The 18,857-nt window shown below is 50.0% G+C and overlaps 39 non-coding genes across 39 annotated transcripts; all 39 read right to left on the bottom strand.

The window, feature by feature from the left end:
• Positions 1 to 282: 282 nt before the first annotated feature.
• On the bottom strand, positions 283 to 446 carry LOC136687913 (U1 spliceosomal RNA). The gene has a single exon (XR_010800632.1). It is a non-coding gene; the product is annotated as a U1 spliceosomal RNA (small nuclear RNA).
• Positions 447 to 709: 263 nt separating this feature from the next.
• LOC136688954 (U6 spliceosomal RNA) lies at positions 710 to 816 on the bottom strand. The gene has a single exon (XR_010801637.1). It is a non-coding gene; the product is annotated as a U6 spliceosomal RNA (small nuclear RNA).
• A 421-nt stretch (positions 817 to 1,237) lies between these two features.
• LOC136687912 (U1 spliceosomal RNA) lies at positions 1,238 to 1,401 on the bottom strand. Its single transcript, XR_010800631.1, has one exon. It is a non-coding gene; the product is annotated as a U1 spliceosomal RNA (small nuclear RNA).
• Positions 1,402 to 1,664: 263 nt separating this feature from the next.
• LOC136688953 (U6 spliceosomal RNA) lies at positions 1,665 to 1,771 on the bottom strand. Its single transcript, XR_010801636.1, has one exon. It is a non-coding gene; the product is annotated as a U6 spliceosomal RNA (small nuclear RNA).
• Positions 1,772 to 2,191: 420 nt separating this feature from the next.
• Positions 2,192 to 2,355, bottom strand: LOC136687961 (U1 spliceosomal RNA). Its single transcript, XR_010800677.1, has one exon. It is a non-coding gene; the product is annotated as a U1 spliceosomal RNA (small nuclear RNA).
• Positions 2,356 to 2,618: 263 nt separating this feature from the next.
• On the bottom strand, positions 2,619 to 2,725 carry LOC136688952 (U6 spliceosomal RNA). Its single transcript, XR_010801635.1, has one exon. It is a non-coding gene; the product is annotated as a U6 spliceosomal RNA (small nuclear RNA).
• Positions 2,726 to 3,147: 422 nt separating this feature from the next.
• On the bottom strand, positions 3,148 to 3,311 carry LOC136688017 (U1 spliceosomal RNA). Its single transcript, XR_010800732.1, has one exon. It is a non-coding gene; the product is annotated as a U1 spliceosomal RNA (small nuclear RNA).
• Positions 3,312 to 3,574: 263 nt separating this feature from the next.
• On the bottom strand, positions 3,575 to 3,681 carry LOC136689000 (U6 spliceosomal RNA). Its single transcript, XR_010801679.1, has one exon. It is a non-coding gene; the product is annotated as a U6 spliceosomal RNA (small nuclear RNA).
• A 421-nt stretch (positions 3,682 to 4,102) lies between these two features.
• On the bottom strand, positions 4,103 to 4,266 carry LOC136687960 (U1 spliceosomal RNA). Its single transcript, XR_010800676.1, has one exon. It is a non-coding gene; the product is annotated as a U1 spliceosomal RNA (small nuclear RNA).
• Positions 4,267 to 4,529: 263 nt separating this feature from the next.
• Positions 4,530 to 4,636, bottom strand: LOC136688951 (U6 spliceosomal RNA). The gene has a single exon (XR_010801634.1). It is a non-coding gene; the product is annotated as a U6 spliceosomal RNA (small nuclear RNA).
• Positions 4,637 to 5,058: 422 nt separating this feature from the next.
• Positions 5,059 to 5,222, bottom strand: LOC136688016 (U1 spliceosomal RNA). The gene has a single exon (XR_010800730.1). It is a non-coding gene; the product is annotated as a U1 spliceosomal RNA (small nuclear RNA).
• A 263-nt stretch (positions 5,223 to 5,485) lies between these two features.
• On the bottom strand, positions 5,486 to 5,592 carry LOC136688950 (U6 spliceosomal RNA). The gene has a single exon (XR_010801633.1). It is a non-coding gene; the product is annotated as a U6 spliceosomal RNA (small nuclear RNA).
• A 422-nt stretch (positions 5,593 to 6,014) lies between these two features.
• LOC136687951 (U1 spliceosomal RNA) lies at positions 6,015 to 6,178 on the bottom strand. Its single transcript, XR_010800667.1, has one exon. It is a non-coding gene; the product is annotated as a U1 spliceosomal RNA (small nuclear RNA).
• Positions 6,179 to 6,441: 263 nt separating this feature from the next.
• Positions 6,442 to 6,548, bottom strand: LOC136688949 (U6 spliceosomal RNA). Its single transcript, XR_010801632.1, has one exon. It is a non-coding gene; the product is annotated as a U6 spliceosomal RNA (small nuclear RNA).
• A 422-nt stretch (positions 6,549 to 6,970) lies between these two features.
• Positions 6,971 to 7,134, bottom strand: LOC136687936 (U1 spliceosomal RNA). The gene has a single exon (XR_010800653.1). It is a non-coding gene; the product is annotated as a U1 spliceosomal RNA (small nuclear RNA).
• A 263-nt stretch (positions 7,135 to 7,397) lies between these two features.
• On the bottom strand, positions 7,398 to 7,504 carry LOC136688948 (U6 spliceosomal RNA). The gene has a single exon (XR_010801631.1). It is a non-coding gene; the product is annotated as a U6 spliceosomal RNA (small nuclear RNA).
• A 421-nt stretch (positions 7,505 to 7,925) lies between these two features.
• LOC136687978 (U1 spliceosomal RNA) lies at positions 7,926 to 8,089 on the bottom strand. Its single transcript, XR_010800693.1, has one exon. It is a non-coding gene; the product is annotated as a U1 spliceosomal RNA (small nuclear RNA).
• A 263-nt stretch (positions 8,090 to 8,352) lies between these two features.
• Positions 8,353 to 8,459, bottom strand: LOC136688946 (U6 spliceosomal RNA). Its single transcript, XR_010801630.1, has one exon. It is a non-coding gene; the product is annotated as a U6 spliceosomal RNA (small nuclear RNA).
• A 422-nt stretch (positions 8,460 to 8,881) lies between these two features.
• LOC136687911 (U1 spliceosomal RNA) lies at positions 8,882 to 9,045 on the bottom strand. Its single transcript, XR_010800630.1, has one exon. It is a non-coding gene; the product is annotated as a U1 spliceosomal RNA (small nuclear RNA).
• Positions 9,046 to 9,308: 263 nt separating this feature from the next.
• On the bottom strand, positions 9,309 to 9,415 carry LOC136688945 (U6 spliceosomal RNA). Its single transcript, XR_010801629.1, has one exon. It is a non-coding gene; the product is annotated as a U6 spliceosomal RNA (small nuclear RNA).
• Positions 9,416 to 9,836: 421 nt separating this feature from the next.
• On the bottom strand, positions 9,837 to 10,000 carry LOC136687963 (U1 spliceosomal RNA). Its single transcript, XR_010800679.1, has one exon. It is a non-coding gene; the product is annotated as a U1 spliceosomal RNA (small nuclear RNA).
• A 263-nt stretch (positions 10,001 to 10,263) lies between these two features.
• Positions 10,264 to 10,370, bottom strand: LOC136688944 (U6 spliceosomal RNA). The gene has a single exon (XR_010801628.1). It is a non-coding gene; the product is annotated as a U6 spliceosomal RNA (small nuclear RNA).
• A 421-nt stretch (positions 10,371 to 10,791) lies between these two features.
• LOC136687910 (U1 spliceosomal RNA) lies at positions 10,792 to 10,955 on the bottom strand. The gene has a single exon (XR_010800629.1). It is a non-coding gene; the product is annotated as a U1 spliceosomal RNA (small nuclear RNA).
• Positions 10,956 to 11,218: 263 nt separating this feature from the next.
• On the bottom strand, positions 11,219 to 11,325 carry LOC136688943 (U6 spliceosomal RNA). The gene has a single exon (XR_010801627.1). It is a non-coding gene; the product is annotated as a U6 spliceosomal RNA (small nuclear RNA).
• Positions 11,326 to 11,746: 421 nt separating this feature from the next.
• LOC136687909 (U1 spliceosomal RNA) lies at positions 11,747 to 11,910 on the bottom strand. Its single transcript, XR_010800628.1, has one exon. It is a non-coding gene; the product is annotated as a U1 spliceosomal RNA (small nuclear RNA).
• A 263-nt stretch (positions 11,911 to 12,173) lies between these two features.
• LOC136688942 (U6 spliceosomal RNA) lies at positions 12,174 to 12,280 on the bottom strand. The gene has a single exon (XR_010801626.1). It is a non-coding gene; the product is annotated as a U6 spliceosomal RNA (small nuclear RNA).
• A 421-nt stretch (positions 12,281 to 12,701) lies between these two features.
• LOC136687908 (U1 spliceosomal RNA) lies at positions 12,702 to 12,865 on the bottom strand. The gene has a single exon (XR_010800627.1). It is a non-coding gene; the product is annotated as a U1 spliceosomal RNA (small nuclear RNA).
• A 263-nt stretch (positions 12,866 to 13,128) lies between these two features.
• Positions 13,129 to 13,235, bottom strand: LOC136688941 (U6 spliceosomal RNA). The gene has a single exon (XR_010801624.1). It is a non-coding gene; the product is annotated as a U6 spliceosomal RNA (small nuclear RNA).
• Positions 13,236 to 13,656: 421 nt separating this feature from the next.
• LOC136687946 (U1 spliceosomal RNA) lies at positions 13,657 to 13,820 on the bottom strand. Its single transcript, XR_010800662.1, has one exon. It is a non-coding gene; the product is annotated as a U1 spliceosomal RNA (small nuclear RNA).
• A 263-nt stretch (positions 13,821 to 14,083) lies between these two features.
• On the bottom strand, positions 14,084 to 14,190 carry LOC136688940 (U6 spliceosomal RNA). The gene has a single exon (XR_010801623.1). It is a non-coding gene; the product is annotated as a U6 spliceosomal RNA (small nuclear RNA).
• A 421-nt stretch (positions 14,191 to 14,611) lies between these two features.
• On the bottom strand, positions 14,612 to 14,775 carry LOC136687945 (U1 spliceosomal RNA). The gene has a single exon (XR_010800661.1). It is a non-coding gene; the product is annotated as a U1 spliceosomal RNA (small nuclear RNA).
• Positions 14,776 to 15,038: 263 nt separating this feature from the next.
• On the bottom strand, positions 15,039 to 15,145 carry LOC136688939 (U6 spliceosomal RNA). Its single transcript, XR_010801622.1, has one exon. It is a non-coding gene; the product is annotated as a U6 spliceosomal RNA (small nuclear RNA).
• A 421-nt stretch (positions 15,146 to 15,566) lies between these two features.
• On the bottom strand, positions 15,567 to 15,730 carry LOC136687907 (U1 spliceosomal RNA). The gene has a single exon (XR_010800626.1). It is a non-coding gene; the product is annotated as a U1 spliceosomal RNA (small nuclear RNA).
• A 263-nt stretch (positions 15,731 to 15,993) lies between these two features.
• LOC136688938 (U6 spliceosomal RNA) lies at positions 15,994 to 16,100 on the bottom strand. The gene has a single exon (XR_010801621.1). It is a non-coding gene; the product is annotated as a U6 spliceosomal RNA (small nuclear RNA).
• A 421-nt stretch (positions 16,101 to 16,521) lies between these two features.
• LOC136687905 (U1 spliceosomal RNA) lies at positions 16,522 to 16,685 on the bottom strand. The gene has a single exon (XR_010800625.1). It is a non-coding gene; the product is annotated as a U1 spliceosomal RNA (small nuclear RNA).
• Positions 16,686 to 16,948: 263 nt separating this feature from the next.
• LOC136688937 (U6 spliceosomal RNA) lies at positions 16,949 to 17,055 on the bottom strand. The gene has a single exon (XR_010801620.1). It is a non-coding gene; the product is annotated as a U6 spliceosomal RNA (small nuclear RNA).
• A 421-nt stretch (positions 17,056 to 17,476) lies between these two features.
• LOC136687904 (U1 spliceosomal RNA) lies at positions 17,477 to 17,640 on the bottom strand. Its single transcript, XR_010800624.1, has one exon. It is a non-coding gene; the product is annotated as a U1 spliceosomal RNA (small nuclear RNA).
• Positions 17,641 to 17,903: 263 nt separating this feature from the next.
• Positions 17,904 to 18,010, bottom strand: LOC136688936 (U6 spliceosomal RNA). Its single transcript, XR_010801619.1, has one exon. It is a non-coding gene; the product is annotated as a U6 spliceosomal RNA (small nuclear RNA).
• Positions 18,011 to 18,431: 421 nt separating this feature from the next.
• Positions 18,432 to 18,595, bottom strand: LOC136687903 (U1 spliceosomal RNA). Its single transcript, XR_010800623.1, has one exon. It is a non-coding gene; the product is annotated as a U1 spliceosomal RNA (small nuclear RNA).
• Between the last annotated feature and the right edge of the window lie 262 nt (positions 18,596 to 18,857).

The following is an 18,857-nucleotide window of genomic DNA, read 5'->3' as shown; positions in this document are numbered from 1 at the left end:
AAGACATAAATAAAAAAAACACAAAAGAAAAAAAAATGAAAAATAAAACACACAACTAAAAAAACCCAAAAACAAACAAACCTCAACCACAGCTGACACACATGGAGCTATGCTTGCAGAGAGTGTCTCCAAGTTAGTCTTGGGGACTCACCGATCCTGGGAGCCTGATAAGTATGTGAGCTTTCTCCCTGATCGCATTCCCTCCTGGTAAATCTTCTTTGAGCAACACCACAGCTTGCGCTGTAGTACTGATTCAGGTCTGTCTTTGGAACGAGGTTTTGTCAGGGGAGAGCGCGAACGCAGTCCCCCACTACCAGAAATTATGCAGTCGAGATTCCCACATTTGGGGAATTCGCAAGGGTCAGCTCAGCCGGAGTGCAATGGCTGAGCCTCGCCTTGGGTGAACCACCTTTGTGATCATGGTGTCGCCCCTGCCAGGTAAGTATAAATTCCTTGCAGCAATCTGGCAGGATCCTGCTGATCCCACAGGATGCAGGAAGAGGGTGCGGTGCAGAGAGGTGGTGGGGGAGGGCTTGAGGACTTCCTAGCCCCGCCCACCATGCTGATGGAAATGTGATTGTCTTGTGAATGTCTGTGGCCTCTTGTGGTCTGACCAGGCATAGGTTTAGCTCTCCTGGCAGCCACCTTTAACACTATTGCTTGAGGATCTTCTGAAGCAGAGACACGCTGCGTTTCCGGTGTGATGGTGCAAAATATGGAACGCCTCACGGATTTGCGTGTCATCCTTTCGCAGGGGCCATGCTAATCTTCTCTGTATCGATCCAATTTTAGTATATGTGCTGCCGTAGCAAGCACAACGTGGACTTCTCACAGGGCCCACATGTACCTGCCGCATGTCCGCAAGCGTTCTGCAATGGGGTAGGTCTCCGAAATGCCTCTCCTTGCTGGTAAAAGTTGGCCCCCTCTGCCTAGTGGTGTGCCAGGCAACCGTAAAAAGACATAAATAAAAAAAACACAAAAGAAAAAAAAATGAAAAATAAAACACACAACTAAAAAAACCCAAAAACAAACAAACCTCAACCACAGCTGACACACATGGAGCTATGCTTGCAGAGAGTGTCTCCAAGTTAGTCTTGGGGACTCACCGATCCTGGGAGCCTGGTAAGTATGTGAGCTTTCTCCCTGATCGCATTCCCTCCTGGTAAATCTTCTTTGAGCAACACCGCAGCTTGCGCTATAGTACTGATTCAGGTCTGTCTTTGGAACGAGGTTTTGTCAGGGGAGAGCGCGAACGCAGTCCCCCACTACCAGAAATTATGCAGTCGAGATTCCCACATTTGGGGAATTCGCAAGGGTCAGCTCAGCCGGAGTGCAATGGCTGAGCCTCGCCTTGGGTGAACCACCTTTGTGATCATGGTGTCGCCCCTGCCAGGTAAGTATAAATTCCTTGCAGCAATCTGGCAGGATCCTGTTGATCCCACAGGATGCAGGAAGAGGGTGCGGTGCAGAGAGGTGGTGGGGGAGGGCTTGAGGACTTCCTAGCCCCACCCACCATGCTGATGGAAATGTGATTGTCTTGTGAATGTCTGTGGCCTCTTGTGGTCTGACCAGGCATAGGTTTAGCTCTCCTGGCAGCCACCTTTAACACTATTGCTTGAGGATCTTCTGAAGCAGAGACACGCTGCGTTTCCGGTGTGATGGTGCAAAATATGGAACGCCTCACGGATTTGCGTGTCATCCTTTCGCAGGGGCCATGCTAATCTTCTCTGTATCGATCCAATTTTAGTATATGTGCTGCCGTAGCAAGCACAACGTGGACTTCTCACAGGGCCCACATGTACCTGCCGCATGTCCGCAAGCGTTCTGCAATGGGGTAGGTCTCCGAAATGCCTCTCCTTGCTGGTAAAAGTTGGCCCCCTCTGCCTAGTGGTGTGCCAGGCAACTGTAAAAAGACATAAATAAAAAAAACACAAAAGAAAAAAAATGAAAAATAAAACACACAACTAAAAAAACCCAAAAACAAACAAACCTCAACCACAGCTGACACACATGGAGCTATGCTTGCAGAGAGTGTCTCCAAGTTAGTCTTGGGGACTCACCGATCCTGGGAGCCTGATAAGTATGTGAGCTTTCTCCCTGATCGCATTCCCTCCTGGTAAATCTTCTTTGAGCAACACCGCAGCTTGCGCTATAGTACTGATTCAGGTCTGTCTTTGGAACGAGATTTTGTCAGGGGAGAGCGCGAACGCAATCCCCCACTACCAGAAATTATGCAGTCGAGATTCCCACATTTGGGGACTTCGCAAGGGTCAGCTCAGCCGGAGTGCAATGGCTGAGCCTCGCCTTGGGTGAACCACCTTTGTGATCATGGTATCGCCCCTGCCAGGTAAGTATAAGTTCCTTGCAGCAATCTGGCAGGATCCTGTTGATCCCACAGGATGCAGGAAGAGGGTGCGGTGCAGAGAGGTGGTGGGGGAGGGCTTGAGGACTTCCTAGCCCCGCCCACCATGCTGATGGAAATGTGATTGTCTTGTGAATGTCTGTGGCCTCTTGTGGTCTGACCAGGCATAGGTTTAGCTCTCCTGGCAGCCACCTTTAACACTATTGCTTGAGGATCTTCTGAAGCAGAGACACGCTGCGTTTCCGGTGTGATGGTGCAAAATATGGAACGCCTCACGGATTTGCGTGTCATCCTTTCGCAGGGGCCATGCTAATCTTCTCTGTATCGATCCAATTTTAGTATATGTGCTGCCGTAGCAAGCACAACGTGGACTTCTCACAGGGCCCACATGTACCTGCCGCATGTCCGCAAGCGTTCTGCAATGGGGTAGGTCTCCGAAATGCCTCTCCTTGCTGGTAAAAGTTGGCCCCCTCTGCCTAGTGGTGTGCCAGGCAACCGTAAAAAGACATAAATAAAAAAAAACACAAAAGAAAAAAAAAGAAAAAATAAAACACACAACTAAAAAAACCCAAAAACAAACAAACCTCAACCACAGCTGACACACATGGAGCTATGCTTGCAGAGAGTGTCTCCAAGTTAGTCTTGGGGACTCACCGATCCTGGGAGCCTGATAAGTATGTGAGCTTTCTCCCTGATCGCATTCCCTCCTGGTAAATCTTCTTTGAGCAACACCGCAGCTTGCGCTATAGTACTGATTCAGGTCTGTCTTTGGAACGAGATTTTGTCAGGGGAGAGCGCGAACGCAGTCCCCCACTACCAGAAATTATGCAGTCGAGATTCCCACATTTGGGGACTTCGCAAGGGTCAGCTCAGCCGGAGTGCAATGGCTGAGCCTCGCCTTGGGTGAACTACCTTTGTGATCATGGTGTTGCCCCTGCCAGGTAAGTATAACTTCCTTGCAGCAATCTGGCAGGATCCTGTTGATCCCACAGGATGCAGGAAGAGGGTGCGGTGCAGAGAGGTGGTGGGGGAGGGCTTGAGGACTTCCTAGCCCCGCCCACCATGCTGATGGAAATGTGATTGTCTTGTGAATGTCTGTGGCCTCTTGTGGTCTGACCAGGCATAGGTTTAGCTCTCCTGGCAGCCACCTTTAACACTATTGCTTGAGGATCTTCTGAAGCAGAGACACGCTGCGTTTCCGGTGTGATGGTGCAAAATATGGAATGCCTCACGGATTTGCGTGTCATCCTTTCGCAGGGGCCATGCTAATCTTCTCTGTATCGATCCAATTTTAGTATATGTGCTGCCGTAGCAAGCACAACGTGGACTTCTCACAGGGCCCACATGTACCTGCCGCATGTCCGCAAGCGTTCTGCAATGGGGTAGGTCTCCGAAATGCCTCTCCTTGCTGGTAAAAGTTGGCCCCCTCTGCCTAGTGGTGTGCCAGGCAACTGTAAAAAGACATAAATAAAAAAAACACAAAAGAAAAAAAAATGAAAAATAAAACACACAACTAAAAAAACCCAAAAACAAACAAACCTCAACCACAGCTGACACACATGGAGCTATGCTTGCAGAGAGTGTCTCCAAGTTAGTCTTGGGGACTCACCGATCCTGGGAGCCTGATAAGTATGTGAGCTTTCTCCCTGATCGCATTCCCTCCTGGTAAATCTTCTTTGAGCAACACCGCAGCTTGCGCTATAGTACTGATTCAGGTCTGTCTTTGGAACGAGATTTTGTCAGGGGAGAGCGCGAACGCAATCCCCCACTACCAGAAATTATGCAGTCGAGATTCCCACATTTGGGGACTTCGCAAGGGTCAGCTCAGCCGGAGTGCAATGGCTGAGCCTCGCCTTGGGTGAACCACCTTTGTGATCATGGTATCGCCCCTGCCAGGTAAGTATAAGTTCCTTGCAGCAATCTGGCAGGATCCTGTTGATCCCACAGGATGCAGGAAGAGGGTGCGGTGCAGAGAGGTGGTGGGGGAGGGCTTGAGGACTTCCTAGCCCCGCCCACCATGCTGATGGAAATGTGATTGTCTTGTGAATGTCTGTGGCCTCTTGTGGTCTGACCAGGCATAGGTTTAGCTCTCCTGGCAGCCACCTTTAACACTATTGCTTGAGGATCTTCTGAAGCAGAGACACGCTGCGTTTCCGGTGTGATGGTGCAAAATATGGAACGCCTCACGGATTTGCGTGTCATCCTTTCGCAGGGGCCATGCTAATCTTCTCTGTATCGATCCAATTTTAGTATATGTGCTGCCGTAGCAAGCACAACGTGGACTTCTCACAGGGCCCACATGTACCTGCCGCATGTCCGCAAGCGTTCTGCAATGGGGTAGGTCTCCGAAATGCCTCTCCTTGCTGGTAAAAGTTGGCCCCCTCTGCCTAGTGGTGTGCCAGGCAACCGTAAAAAGACATAAATAAAAAAAAACACAAAAGAAAAAAAAAGAAAAAATAAAACACACAACTAAAAAAACCCAAAAACAAACAAACCTCAACCACAGCTGACACACATGGAGCTATGCTTGCAGAGAGTGTCTCCAAGTTAGTCTTGGGGACTCACCGATCCTGGGAGCCTGATAAGTATGTGAGCTTTCTCCCTGATCGCATTCCCTCCTGGTAAATCTTCTTTGAGCAACACCGCAGCTTGCGCTATAGTACTGATTCAGGTCTGTCTTTGGAACGAGATTTTGTCAGGGGAGAGCGCGAACGCAGTCCCCCACTACCAGAAATTATGCAGTCGAGATTCCCACATTTGGGGACTTCGCAAGGGTCAGCTCAGCCGGAGTGCAATGGCTGAGCCTCGCCTTGGGTGAACTACCTTTGTGATCATGGTGTTGCCCCTGCCAGGTAAGTATAACTTCCTTGCAGCAATCTGGCAGGATCCTGTTGATCCCACAGGATGCAGGAAGAGGGTGCGGTGCAGAGAGGTGGTGGGGGAGGGCTTGAGGACTTCCTAGCCCCGCCCACCATGCTGATGGAAATGTGATTGTCTTGTGAATGTCTGTGGCCTCTTGTGGTCTGACCAGGCATAGGTTTAGCTCTCCTGGCAGCCACCTTTAACACTATTGCTTGAGGATCTTCTGAAGCAGAGACACGCTGCGTTTCCGGTGTGATGGTGCAAAATATGGAACGCCTCACGGATTTGCGTGTCATCCTTTCGCAGGGGCCATGCTAATCTTCTCTGTATCGATCCAATTTTAGTATATGTGCTGCCGTAGCAAGCACAACGTGGACTTCTCACAGGGCCCACATGTACCTGCCGCATGTCCGCAAGCGTTCTGCAATGGGGTAGGTCTCCGAAATGCCTCTCCTTGCTGGTAAAAGTTGGCCCCCTCTGCCTAGTGGTGTGCCAGGCAACCGTAAAAAGACATAAATAAAAAAAACACAAAAGAAAAAAAAAATGAAAAATAAAACACACAACTAAAAAAACCCAAAAACAAACAAACCTCAACCACAGCTGACACACATGGAGCTATGCTTGCAGAGAGTGTCTCCAAGTTAGTCTTGGGGACTCACCGATCCTGGGAGCCTGATAAGTATGTGAGCTTTCTCCCTGATCGCATTCCCTCCTGGTAAATCTTCTTTGAGCAACACCGCAGCTTGCGCTATAGTACTGATTCAGGTCTGTCTTTGGAACGAGATTTTGTCAGGGGAGAGCGCGAACGCAGTCCCCCACTACCAGAAATTATGCAGTCGAGATTCCCACATTTGGGGACTTCGCAAGGGTCAGCTCAGCCGGAGTGCAATGGCTGAGCCTCGCCTTGGGTGAACCACCTTTGTGATCATGGTATCGCCCCTGCCAGGTAAGTATAAGTTCCTTGCAGCAATCTGGCAGGATCCTGTTGATCCCACAGGATGCAGGAAGAGGGTGCGGTGCAGAGAGGTGGTGGGGGAGGGCTTGAGGACTTCCTAGACCCGCCCACCATGCTGATGGAAATGTGATTGTCTTGTGAATGTCTGTGGCCTCTTGTGATCTGACCAGGCATAGGTTTAGCTCTCCTGGCAGCCACCTTTAACACTATTGCTTGAGGATCTTCTGAAGCAGAGACACGCTGCGTTTCCGGTGTGATGGTGCAAAATATGGAACGCCTCACGGATTTGCGTGTCATCCTTTCGCAGGGGCCATGCTAATCTTCTCTGTATCGATCCAATTTTAGTATATGTGCTGCCGTAGCAAGCACAACGTGGACTTCTCACAGGGCCCACATGTACCTGCCGCATGTCCGCAAGCGTTCTGCAATGGGGTAGGTCTCCGAAATGCCTCTCCTTGCTGGTAAAAGTTGGCCCCCTCTGCCTAGTGGTGTGCCAGGCAACCGTAAAAAGACATAAATAAAAAAAAACACAAAAGAAAAAAAAATGAAAAATAAAACACACAACTAAAAAAACCCAAAAACAAACAAACCTCAACCACAGCTGACACACATGGAGCTATGCTTGCAGAGAGTGTCTCCAAGTTAGTCTTGGGGACTCACCGATCCTGGGAGCCTGATAAGTATGTGAGCTTTCTCCCTGATCGCATTCCCTCCTGGTAAATCTTCTTTGAGCAACACCGCAGCTTGCGCTATAGTACTGATTCAGGTCTGTCTTTGGAACGAGGTTTTGTCAGGGGAGAGCGCGAACGCAATCCCCCACTACCAGAAATTATGCAGTCGAGATTCCCACATTTGGGGAATTCGCAAGGGTCAGCTCAGCCGGAGTGCAATGGCTGAGCCTCGCCTTGGGTGAACCACCTTTGTGATCATGGTGTCGCCCCTGCCAGGTAAGTATAAATTCCTTGCAGCAATCTGGCAGGATCCTGTTGATCCCACAGGATGCAGGAAGAGGGTGCGGTGCAGAGAGGTGGTGGGGGAGGGCTTGAGGACTTCCTAGCCCCACCCACCATGCTGATGGAAATGTGATTGTCTTGTGAATGTCTGTGGCCTCTTGTGGTCTGACCAGGCATAGGTTTAGCTCTCCTGGCAGCCACCTTTAACACTATTGCTTGAGGATCTTCTGAAGCAGAGACACGCTGCGTTTCCGGTGTGATGGTGCAAAATATGGAACGCCTCACGGATTTGCGTGTCATCCTTTCGCAGGGGCCATGCTAATCTTCTCTGTATCGATCCAATTTTAGTATATGTGCTGCCGTAGCAAGCACAACGTGGACTTCTCACAGGGCCCACATGTACCTGCCGCATGTCCGCAAGCGTTCTGCAATGGGGTAGGTCTCCGAAATGCCTCTCCTTGCTGGTAAAAGTTGGCCCCCTCTGCCTAGTGGTGTGCCAGGCAACCGTAAAAAGACATAAATAAAAAAAACACAAAAGAAAAAAAAATGAAAAATAAAACACACAACTAAAAAAACCCAAAAACAAACAAACCTCAACCACAGCTGACACACATGGAGCTATGCTTGCAGAGAGTGTCTCCAAGTTAGTCTTGGGGACTCACCGATCCTGGGAGCCTGATAAGTATGTGAGCTTTCTCCCTGATCGCATTCCCTCCTGGTAAATCTTCTTTGAGCAACACCGCAGCTTGCGCTATAGTACTGATTCAGGTCTGTCTTTGGAACGAGGTTTTGTCAGGGGAGAGCGCGAACGCAGTCCCCCACTACCAGAAATTATGCAGTCGAGATTCCCACATTTGGGGAATTCGCAAGGGTCAGCTCAGCCGGAGTGCAATGGCTGAGCCTCGCCTTGGGTGAACCACCTTTGTGATCATGGTATCGCTCCTGCCAGGTAAGTATAAATTCCTTGCAGCAATCTGGCAGGATCCTGTTGATCCCACAGGATGCAGGAAGAGGGTGCGGTGCAGAGAGGTGGTGGGGGAGGGCTTGAGGACTTCCTAGCCCCACCCACCATGCTGATGGAAATGTGATTGTCTTGTGAATGTCTGTGGCCTCTTGTGGTCTGACCAGGCATAGGTTTAGCTCTCCTGGCAGCCACCTTTAACACTATTGCTTGAGGATCTTCTGAAGCAGAGACACGCTGCGTTTCCGGTGTGATGGTGCAAAATATGGAACGCCTCACGGATTTGCGTGTCATCCTTTCGCAGGGGCCATGCTAATCTTCTCTGTATCGATCCAATTTTAGTATATGTGCTGCCGTAGCAAGCACAACGTGGACTTCTCACAGGGCCCACATGTACCTGCCGCATGTCCGCAAGCGTTCTGCAATGGGGTAGGTCTCCGAAATGCCTCTCCTTGCTGGTAAAAGTTGGCCCCCTCTGCCTAGTGGTGTGCCAGGCAACCGTAAAAAGACATAAATAAAAAAAACACAAAAGAAAAAAAAAATGAAAAATAAAACACACAACTAAAAAAACCCAAAAACAAACAAACCTCAACCACAGCTGACACACATGGAGCTATGCTTGCAGAGAGTGTCTCCAAGTTAGTCTTGGGGACTCACCGATCCTGGGAGCCTGATAAGTATGTGAGCTTTCTCCCTGATCGCATTCCCTCCTGGTAAATCTTCTTTGAGCAACACCGCAGCTTGCGCTATAGTACTGATTCAGGTCTGTCTTTGGAACGAGGTTTTGTCAGGGGAGAGCGCGAACGCAGTCCCCCACTACCAGAAATTATGCAGTCGAGATTCCCACATTTGGGGAATTCGCAAGGGTCAGCTCAGCCGGAGTGCAATGGCTGAGCCTCGCCTTGGGTGAACCACCTTTGTGATCATGGTGTCGCCCCTGCCAGGTAAGTATAAATTCCTTGCAGCAATCTGGCAGGATCCTGTTGATCCCACAGGATGCAGGAAGAGGGTGCGGTGCAGAGAGGTGGTGGGGGAGGGCTTGAGGACTTCCTAGCCCCACCCACCATGCTGATGGAAATGTGATTGTCTTGTGAATGTCTGTGGCCTCTTGTGGTCTGACCAGGCATAGGTTTATCTCTCCTGGCAGCCACCTTTAACACTATTGCTTGAGGATCTTCTGAAGCAGAGACACGCTGCGTTTCCGGTGTGATGGTGCAAAATATGGAACGCCTCACGGATTTGCGTGTCATCCTTTCGCAGGGGCCATGCTAATCTTCTCTGTATCGATCCAATTTTAGTATATGTGCTGCCGTAGCAAGCACAACGTGGACTTCTCACAGGGCCCACATGTACCTGCCGCATGTCCGCAAGCGTTCTGCAATGGGGTAGGTCTCCGAAATGCCTCTCCTTGCTGGTAAAAGTTGGCCCCCTCTGCCTAGTGGTGTGCCAGGCAACCGTAAAAAGACATAAATAAAAAAAACACAAAAGAAAAAAAAATGAAAAATAAAACACACAACTAAAAAAACCCAAAAACAAACAAACCTCAACCACAGCTGACACACATGGAGCTATGCTTGCAGAGAGTGTCTCCAAGTTAGTCTTGGGGACTCACCGATCCTGGGAGCCTGATAAGTATGTGAGCTTTCTCCCTGATCGCATTCCCTCCTGGTAAATCTTCTTTGAGCAACACTGCAGCTTGCGCTATAGTACTGATTCAGGTCTGTCTTTGGAACGAGATTTTGTCAGGGGAGAGCGCGAACGCAGTCCCCCACTACCAGAAATTATGCAGTCGAGATTCCCACATTTGGGGACTTCGCAAGGGTCAGCTCAGCCGGAGTGCAATGGCTGAGCCTCGCCTTGGGTGAACCACCTTTGTGATCATGGTGTCGCCCCTGCCAGGTAAGTATAAATTCCTTGCAGCAATCTGGCAGGATCCTGTTGATCCCACAGGATGCAGGAAGAGGGTGCGGTGCAGAGAGGTGGTGGGGGAGGGCTTGAGGACTTCCTAGCCCCACCCACCATGCTGATGGAAATGTGATTGTCTTGTGAATGTCTGTGGCCTCTTGTGGTCTGACCAGGCATAGGTTTAGCTCTCCTGGCAGCCACCTTTAACACTATTGCTTGAGGATCTTCTGAAGCAGAGACACGCTGCGTTTCCGGTGTGATGGTGCAAAATATGGAACGCCTCACGGATTTGCGTGTCATCCTTTCGCAGGGGCCATGCTAATCTTCTCTGTATCGATCCAATTTTAGTATATGTGCTGCCGTAGCAAGCACAACGTGGACTTCTCACAGGGCCCACATGTACCTGCCGCATGTCCGCAAGCGTTCTGCAATGGGGTAGGTCTCCGAAATGCCTCTCCTTGCTGGTAAAAGTTGGCCCCCTCTGCCTAGTGGTGTGCCAGGCAACCGTAAAAAGACATAAATAAAAAAAACACAAAAGAAAAAAAAATGAAAAATAAAACACACAACTAAAAAAACCCAAAAACAAACAAACCTCAACCACAGCTGACACACATGGAGCTATGCTTGCAGAGAGTGTCTCCAAGTTAGTCTTGGGGACTCACCGATCCTGGGAGCCTGATAAGTATGTGAGCTTTCTCCCTGATCGCATTCCCTCCTGGTAAATCTTCTTTGAGCAACACCGCAGCTTGCGCTATAGTACTGATTCAGGTCTGTCTTTGGAACGAGGTTTTGTCAGGGGAGAGCGCGAACGCAGTCCCCCACTACCAGAAATTATGCAGTCGAGATTCCCACATTTGGGGAATTCGCAAGGGTCAGCTCAGCCGGAGTGCAATGGCTGAGCCTCGCCTTGGGTGAACCACCTTTGTGATCATGGTGTCGCCCCTGCCAGGTAAGTATAAATTCCTTGCAGCAATCTGGCAGGATCCTGTTGATCCCACAGGATGCAGGAAGAGGGTGCGGTGCAGAGAGGTGGTGGGGGAGGGCTTGAGGACTTCCTAGCCCCACCCACCATGCTGATGGAAATGTGATTGTCTTGTGAATGTCTGTGGCCTCTTGTGGTCTGACCAGGCATAGGTTTAGCTCTCCTGGCAGCCACCTTTAACACTATTGCTTGAGGATCTTCTGAAGCAGAGACACGCTGCGTTTCCGGTGTGATGGTGCAAAATATGGAACGCCTCACGGATTTGCGTGTCATCCTTTCGCAGGGGCCATGCTAATCTTCTCTGTATCGATCCAATTTTAGTATATGTGCTGCCGTAGCAAGCACAACGTGGACTTCTCACAGGGCCCACATGTACCTGCCGCATGTCCGCAAGCGTTCTGCAATGGGGTAGGTCTCCGAAATGCCTCTCCTTGCTGGTAAAAGTTGGCCCCCTCTGCCTAGTGGTGTGCCAGGCAACCGTAAAAAGACATAAATAAAAAAAACACAAAAGAAAAAAAAATGAAAAATAAAACACACAACTAAAAAAACCCAAAAACAAACAAACCTCAACCACAGCTGACACACATGGAGCTATGCTTGCAGAGAGTGTCTCCAAGTTAGTCTTGGGGACTCACCGATCCTGGGAGCCTGATAAGTATGTGAGCTTTCTCCCTGATCGCATTCCCTCCTGGTAAATCTTCTTTGAGCAACACCGCAGCTTGCGCTATAGTACTGATTCAGGTCTGTCTTTGGAACGAGGTTTTGTCAGGGGAGAGCGCGAACGCAGTCCCCCACTACCAGAAATTATGCAGTCGAGATTCCCACATTTGGGGAATTCGCAAGGGTCAGCTCAGCCGGAGTGCAATGGCTGAGCCTCGCCTTGGGTGAACCACCTTTGTGATCATGGTGTCGCCCCTGCCAGGTAAGTATAAATTCCTTGCAGCAATCTGGCAGGATCCTGTTGATCCCACAGGATGCAGGAAGAGGGTGCAGTGCAGAGAGGTGGTGGGGGAGGGCTTGAGGACTTCCTAGCCCCACCCACCATGCTGATGGAAATGTGATTGTCTTGTGAATGTCTGTGGCCTCTTGTGGTCTGACCAGGCATAGGTTTAGCTCTCCTGGCAGCCACCTTTAACACTATTGCTTGAGGATCTTCTGAAGCAGAGACACGCTGCGTTTCCGGTGTGATGGTGCAAAATATGGAACGCCTCACGGATTTGCGTGTCATCCTTTCGCAGGGGCCATGCTAATCTTCTCTGTATCGATCCAATTTTAGTATATGTGCTGCCGTAGCAAGCACAACGTGGACTTCTCACAGGGCCCACATGTACCTGCCGCATGTCCGCAAGCGTTCTGCAATGGGGTAGGTCTCCGAAATGCCTCTCCTTGCTGGTAAAAGTTGGCCCCCTCTGCCTAGTGGTGTGCCAGGCAACCGTAAAAAGACATAAATAAAAAAAACACAAAAGAAAAAAAAATGAAAAATAAAACACACAACTAAAAAAAACCAAAAACAAACAAACCTCAACCACAGCTGACACACATGGAGCTATGCTTGCAGAGAGTGTCTCCAAGTTAGTCTTGGGGACTCACCGATCCTGGGAGCCTGATAAGTATGTGAGCTTTCTCCCTGATCGCATTCCCTCCTGGTAAATCTTCTTTGAGCAACACCGCAGCTTGCGCTATAGTACTGATTCAGGTCTGTCTTTGGAACGAGGTTTTGTCAGGGGAGAGCGCGAACGCAGTCCCCCACTACCAGAAATTATGCAGTCGAGATTCCCACATTTGGGGAATTCGCAAGGGTCAGCTCAGCCGGAGTGCAATGGCTGAGCCTCGCCTTGGGTGAACCACCTTTGTGATCATGGTGTCGCCCCTGCCAGGTAAGTATAAATTCCTTGCAGCAATCTGGCAGGATCCTGTTGATCCCACAGGATGCAGGAAGAGGGTGCGGTGCAGAGAGGTGGTGGGGGAGGGCTTGAGGACTTCCTAGCCCCACCCACCATGCTGATGGAAATGTGATTGTCTTGTGAATGTCTGTGGCCTCTTGTGGTCTGACCAGGCATAGGTTTAGCTCTCCTGGCAGCCACCTTTAACACTATTGCTTGAGGATCTTCTGAAGCAGAGACACGCTGCGTTTCCGGTGTGATGGTGCAAAATATGGAACGCCTCACGGATTTGCGTGTCATCCTTTCGCAGGGGCCATGCTAATCTTCTCTGTATCGATCCAATTTTAGTATATGTGCTGCCGTAGCAAGCACAACGTGGACTTCTCACAGGGCCCACATGTACCTGCCGCATGTCCGCAAGCGTTCTGCAATGGGGTAGGTCTCCGAAATGCCTCTCCTTGCTGGTAAAAGTTGGCCCCCTCTGCCTAGTGGTGTGCCAGGCAACCGTAAAAAGACATAAATAAAAAAAACACAAAAGAAAAAAAAATGAAAAATAAAACACACAACTAAAAAAACCCAAAAACAAACAAACCTCAACCACAGCTGACACACATGGAGCTATGCTTGCAGAGAGTGTCTCCAAGTTAGTCTTGGGGACTCACCGATCCTGGGAGCCTGATAAGTATGTGAGCTTTCTCCCTGATCGCATTCCCTCCTGGTAAATCTTCTTTGAGCAACACCGCAGCTTGCGCTATAGTACTGATTCAGGTCTGTCTTTGGAACGAGGTTTTGTCAGGGGAGAGCGCGAACGCAGTCCCCCACTACCAGAAATTATGCAGTCGAGATTCCCATATTTGGGGAATTCGCAAGGGTCAGCTCAGCCGGAGTGCAATGGCTGAGCCTCGCCTTGGGTGAACCACCTTTGTGATCATGGTGTCGCCCCTGCCAGGTAAGTATAAATTCCTTGCAGCAATCTGGCAGGATCCTGTTGATCCCACAGGATGCAGGAAGAGGGTGCGGTGCAGAGAGGTGGTGGGGGAGGGCTTGAGGACTTCCTAGCCCCACCCACCATGCTGATGGAAATGTGATTGTCTTGTGAATGTCTGTGGCCTCTTGTGGTCTGACCAGGCATAGGTTTAGCTCTCCTGGCAGCCACCTTTAACACTATTGCTTGAGGATCTTCTGAAGCAGAGACACGCTGCGTTTCCGGTGTGATGGTGCAAAATATGGAACGCCTCACGGATTTGCGTGTCATCCTTTCGCAGGGGCCATGCTAATCTTCTCTGTATCGATCCAATTTTAGTATATGTGCTGCCGTAGCAAGCACAACGTGGACTTCTCACAGGGCCCACATGTACCTGCCGCATGTCCGCAAGCGTTCTGCAATGGGGTAGGTCTCCGAAATGCCTCTCCTTGCTGGTAAAAGTTGGCCCCCTCTGCCTAGTGGTGTGCCAGGCAACCGTAAAAAGACATAAATAAAAAAAACACAAAAGAAAAAAAAATGAAAAATAAAACACACAACTAAAAAAACCCAAAAACAAACAAACCTCAACCACAGCTGACACACATGGAGCTATGCTTGCAGAGAGTGTCTCCAAGTTAGTCTTGGGGACTCACCGATCCTGGGAGCCTGATAAGTATGTGAGCTTTCTCCCTGATCGCATTCCCTCCTGGTAAATCTTCTTTGAGCAACACCGCAGCTTGCGCTATAGTACTGATTCAGGTCTGTCTTTGGAACGAGGTTTTGTCAGGGGAGAGCGCGAACGCAGTCCCCCACTACCAGAAATTATGCAGTCGAGATTCCCATATTTGGGGAATTCGCAAGGGTCAGCTCAGCCGGAGTGCAATGGCTGAGCCTCGCCTTGGGTGAACCACCTTTGTGATCATGGTGTCGCCCCTGCCAGGTAAGTATAAATTCCTTGCAGCAATCTGGCAGGATCCTGTTGATCCCACAGGATGCAGGAAGAGGGTGCGGTGCAGAGAGGTGGTGGGGGAGGGCTTGAGGACTTCCTAGCCCCACCCACCATGCTGATGGAAATGTGATTGTCTTGTGAATGTCTGTGGCCTCTTGTGGTCTGACCAGGCATAGGTTTAGCTCTCCTGGCAGCCACCTTTAACACTATTGCTTGAGGATCTTCTGAAGCAGAGACACGCTGCGTTTCCGGTGTGATGGTGCAAAATATGGAACGCCTCACGGATTTGCGTGTCATCCTTTCGCAGGGGCCATGCTAATCTTCTCTGTATCGATCCAATTTTAGTATATGTGCTGCCGTAGCAAGCACAACGTGGACTTCTCACAGGGCCCACATGTACCTGCCGCATGTCCGCAAGCGTTCTGCAATGGGGTAGGTCTCCGAAATGCCTCTCCTTGCTGGTAAAAGTTGGCCCCCTCTGCCTAGTGGTGTGCCAGGCAACCGTAAAAAGACATAAATAAAAAAAACACAAAAGAAAAAAAAATGAAAAATAAAACACACAACTAAAAAAACCCAAAAACAAACAAACCTCAACCACAGCTGACACACATGGAGCTATGCTTGCAGAGAGTGTCTCCAAGTTAGTCTTGGGGACTCACCGATCCTGGGAGCCTGATAAGTATGTGAGCTTTCTCCCTGATCGCATTCCCTCCTGGTAAATCTTCTTTGAGCAACACCGCAGCTTGCGCTATAGTACTGATTCAGGTCTGTCTTTGGAACGAGATTTTGTCAGGGGAGAGCGCGAACGCAGTCCCCCACTACCAGAAATTATGCAGTCGAGATTCCCACATTTGGGGAATTCGCAAGGGTCAGCTCAGCCGGAGTGCAATGGCTGAGCCTCGCCTTGGGTGAACCACCTTTGTGATCATGGTGTCGCCCCTGCCAGGTAAGTATAACTTCCTTGCAGCAATCTGGCAGGATCCTGTTGATCCCACAGGATGCAGGAAGAGGGTGCGGTGCAGAGAGGTGGTGGGGGAGGGCTTGAGGACTTCCTAGCCCCGCCCACCATGCTGATGGAAATGTGATTGTCTTGTGAATGTCTGTGGCCTCTTGTGGTCTGACCAGGCATAGGTTTAGCTCTCCTGGCAGCCACCTTTAACACTATTGCTTGAGGATCTTCTGAAGCAGAGACACGCTGCGTTTCCGGTGTGATGGTGCAAAATATGGAACGCCTCACGGATTTGCGTGTCATCCTTTCGCAGGGGCCATGCTAATCTTCTCTGTATCGATCCAATTTTAGTATATGTGCTGCCGTAGCAAGCACAACGTGGACTTCTCACAGGGCCCACATGTACCTGCCGCATGTCCGCAAGCGTTCTGCAATGGGGTAGGTCTCCGAAATGCCTCTCCTTGCTGGTAAAAGTTGGCCCCCTCTGCCTAGTGGTGTGCCAGGCAACCGTAAAAAGACATAAATAAAAAAAACACAAAAGAAAAAAAAATGAAAAATAAAACACACAACTAAAAAAACCCAAAAACAAACAAACCTCAACCACAGCTGACACACATGGAGCTATGCTTGCAGAGAGTGTCTCCAAGTTAGTCTTGGGGACTCACCGATCCTGGGAGCCTGATAAGTATGTGAGCTTTCTCCCTGATCGCATTCCCTCCTGGTAAATCTTCTTTGAGCAACACCGCAGCTTGCGCTATAGTACTGATTCAGGTCTGTCTTTGGAACGAGGTTTTGTCAGGGGAGAGCGCGAACGCAGTCCCCCACTACCAGAAATTATGCAGTCGAGATTCCCACATTTGGGGAATTCGCAAGGGTCAGCTCAGCCGGAGTGCAATGGCTGAGCCTCGCCTTGGGTGAACCACCTTTGTGATCATGGTGTCGCCCCTGCCAGGTAAGTATAACTTCCTTGCAGCAATCTGGCAGGATCCTGTTGATCCCACAGGATGCAGGAAGAGGGTGCGGTGCAGAGAGGTGGTGGGGGAGGGCTTGAGGACTTCCTAGCCCCGCCCACCATGCTGATGGAAATGTGATTGTCTTGTGAATGTCTGTGGCCTCTTGTGGTCTGACCAGGCATAGGTTTAGCTCTCCTGGCAGCCACCTTTAACACTATTGCTTGAGGATCTTCTGAAGCAGAGACACGCTGCGTTTCCGGTGTGATGGTGCAAAATATGGAACGCCTCACGGATTTGCGTGTCATCCTTTCGCAGGGGCCATGCTAATCTTCTCTGTATCGATCCAATTTTAGTATATGTGCTGCCGTAGCAAGCACAACGTGGACTTCTCACAGGGCCCACATGTACCTGCCGCATGTCCGCAAGCGTTCTGCAATGGGGTAGGTCTCCAAAATGCCTCTCCTTGCTGGTAAAAGTTGGCCCCCTCTGCCTAGTGGTGTGCCAGGCAACCGTAAAAAGACATAAATAAAAAAAACACAAAAGAAAAAAAAATGAAAAATAAAACACACAACTAAAAAAACCCAAAAACAAACAAACCTCAACCACAGCTGACACACATGGAGCTATGCTTGCAGAGAGTGTCTCCAAGTTAGTCTTGGGGACTCACCGATCCTGGGAGCCTGATAAGTATGTGAGCTTTCTCCCTGATCGCATTCCCTCCTGGTAAATCTTCTTTGAGCAACACCGCAGCTTGCGCTATAGTACTGATTCAGGTCTGTCTTTGGAACGAGATTTTGTCAGGGGAGAGCGCGAACGCAGTCCCCCACTACCAGAAATTATGCAGTCGAGATTCCCACATTTGGGGAATTCGCAAGGGTCAGCTCAGCCGGAGTGCAATGGCTGAGCCTCGCCTTGGGTGAACCACCTTTGTGATCATGGTGTCGCCCCTGCCAGGTAAGTATAACTTCCTTGCAGCAATCTGGCAGGATCCTGTTGATCCCACAGGATGCAGGAAGAGGGTGCGGTGCAGAGAGGTGGTGGGGGAGGGCTTGAGGACTTCCTAGCCCCGCCCACCATGCTGATGGAAATGTGATTGTCTTGTGAATGTCTGTGGCCTCTTGTGGTCTGACCAGGCATAGGTTTAGCTCTCCTGGCAGCCACCTTTAACACTATTGCTTGAGGATCTTCTGAAGCAGAGACACGCTGCGTTTCCGGTGTGATGGTGCAAAATATGGAACGCCTCACGGATTTGCGTGTCATCCTTTCGCAGGGGCCATGCTAATCTTCTCTGTATCGATCCAATTTTAGTATATGTGCTGCCGTAGCAAGCACAACGTGGACTTCTCACAGGGCCCACATGTACCTGCCGCATGTCCGCAAGCGTTCTGCAATGGGGTAGGTCTCCGAAATGCCTCTCCTTGCTGGTAAAAGTTGGCCCCCTCTGCCTAGTGGTGTGCCAGGCAACCGTAAAAAGACATAAATAAAAAAAACACAAAAGAAAAAAAAATGAAAAATAAAACACACAACTAAAAAAACCCAAAAACAAACAAACCTCAACCACAGCTGACACACATGGAGCTATGCTTGCAGAGAGTGTCTCCAAGTTAGTCTTGGGGACTCACCGATCCTGGGAGCCTGATAAGTATGTGAGCTTTCTCCCTGATCGCATTCCCTCCTGGTAAATCTTCTTTGAGCAACACCGCAGCTTGCGCTATAGTACTGATTCAGGTCTGTCTTTGGAACGAGATTTTGTCAGGGGAGAGCGCGAACGCAGTCCCCCACTACCAGAAATTATGCAGTCGAGATTCCCACATTTGGGGAATTCGCAAGGGTCAGCTCAGCCGGAGTGCAATGGCTGAGCCTCGCCTTGGGTGAACCACCTTTGTGATCATGGTGTCGCCCCTGCCAGGTAAGTATAACTTCCTTGCAGCAATCTGGCAGGATCCTGTTGATCCCACAGGATGCAGGAAGAGGGTGCGGTGCAGAGAGGTGGTGGGGGAGGGCTTGAGGACTTCCTAGCCCCGCCCACCATGCTGATGGAAATGTGATTGTCTTGTGAATGTCTGTGGCCTCTTGTGGTCTGACCAGGCATAGGTTTAGCTCTCCTGGCAGCCACCTTTAACACTATTGCTTGAGGATCTTCTGAAGCAGAGACACGCTGCGTTTCCGGTGTGATGGT

Source organism: Hoplias malabaricus, chromosome 2, assembly GCF_029633855.1.
Source record: "Hoplias malabaricus isolate fHopMal1 chromosome 2, fHopMal1.hap1, whole genome shotgun sequence".
Classification (NCBI taxonomy): Eukaryota; Metazoa; Chordata; class Actinopteri; order Characiformes; family Erythrinidae; genus Hoplias; species Hoplias malabaricus.
This window is presented reverse-complemented; position numbering and strand designations above follow the sequence as displayed.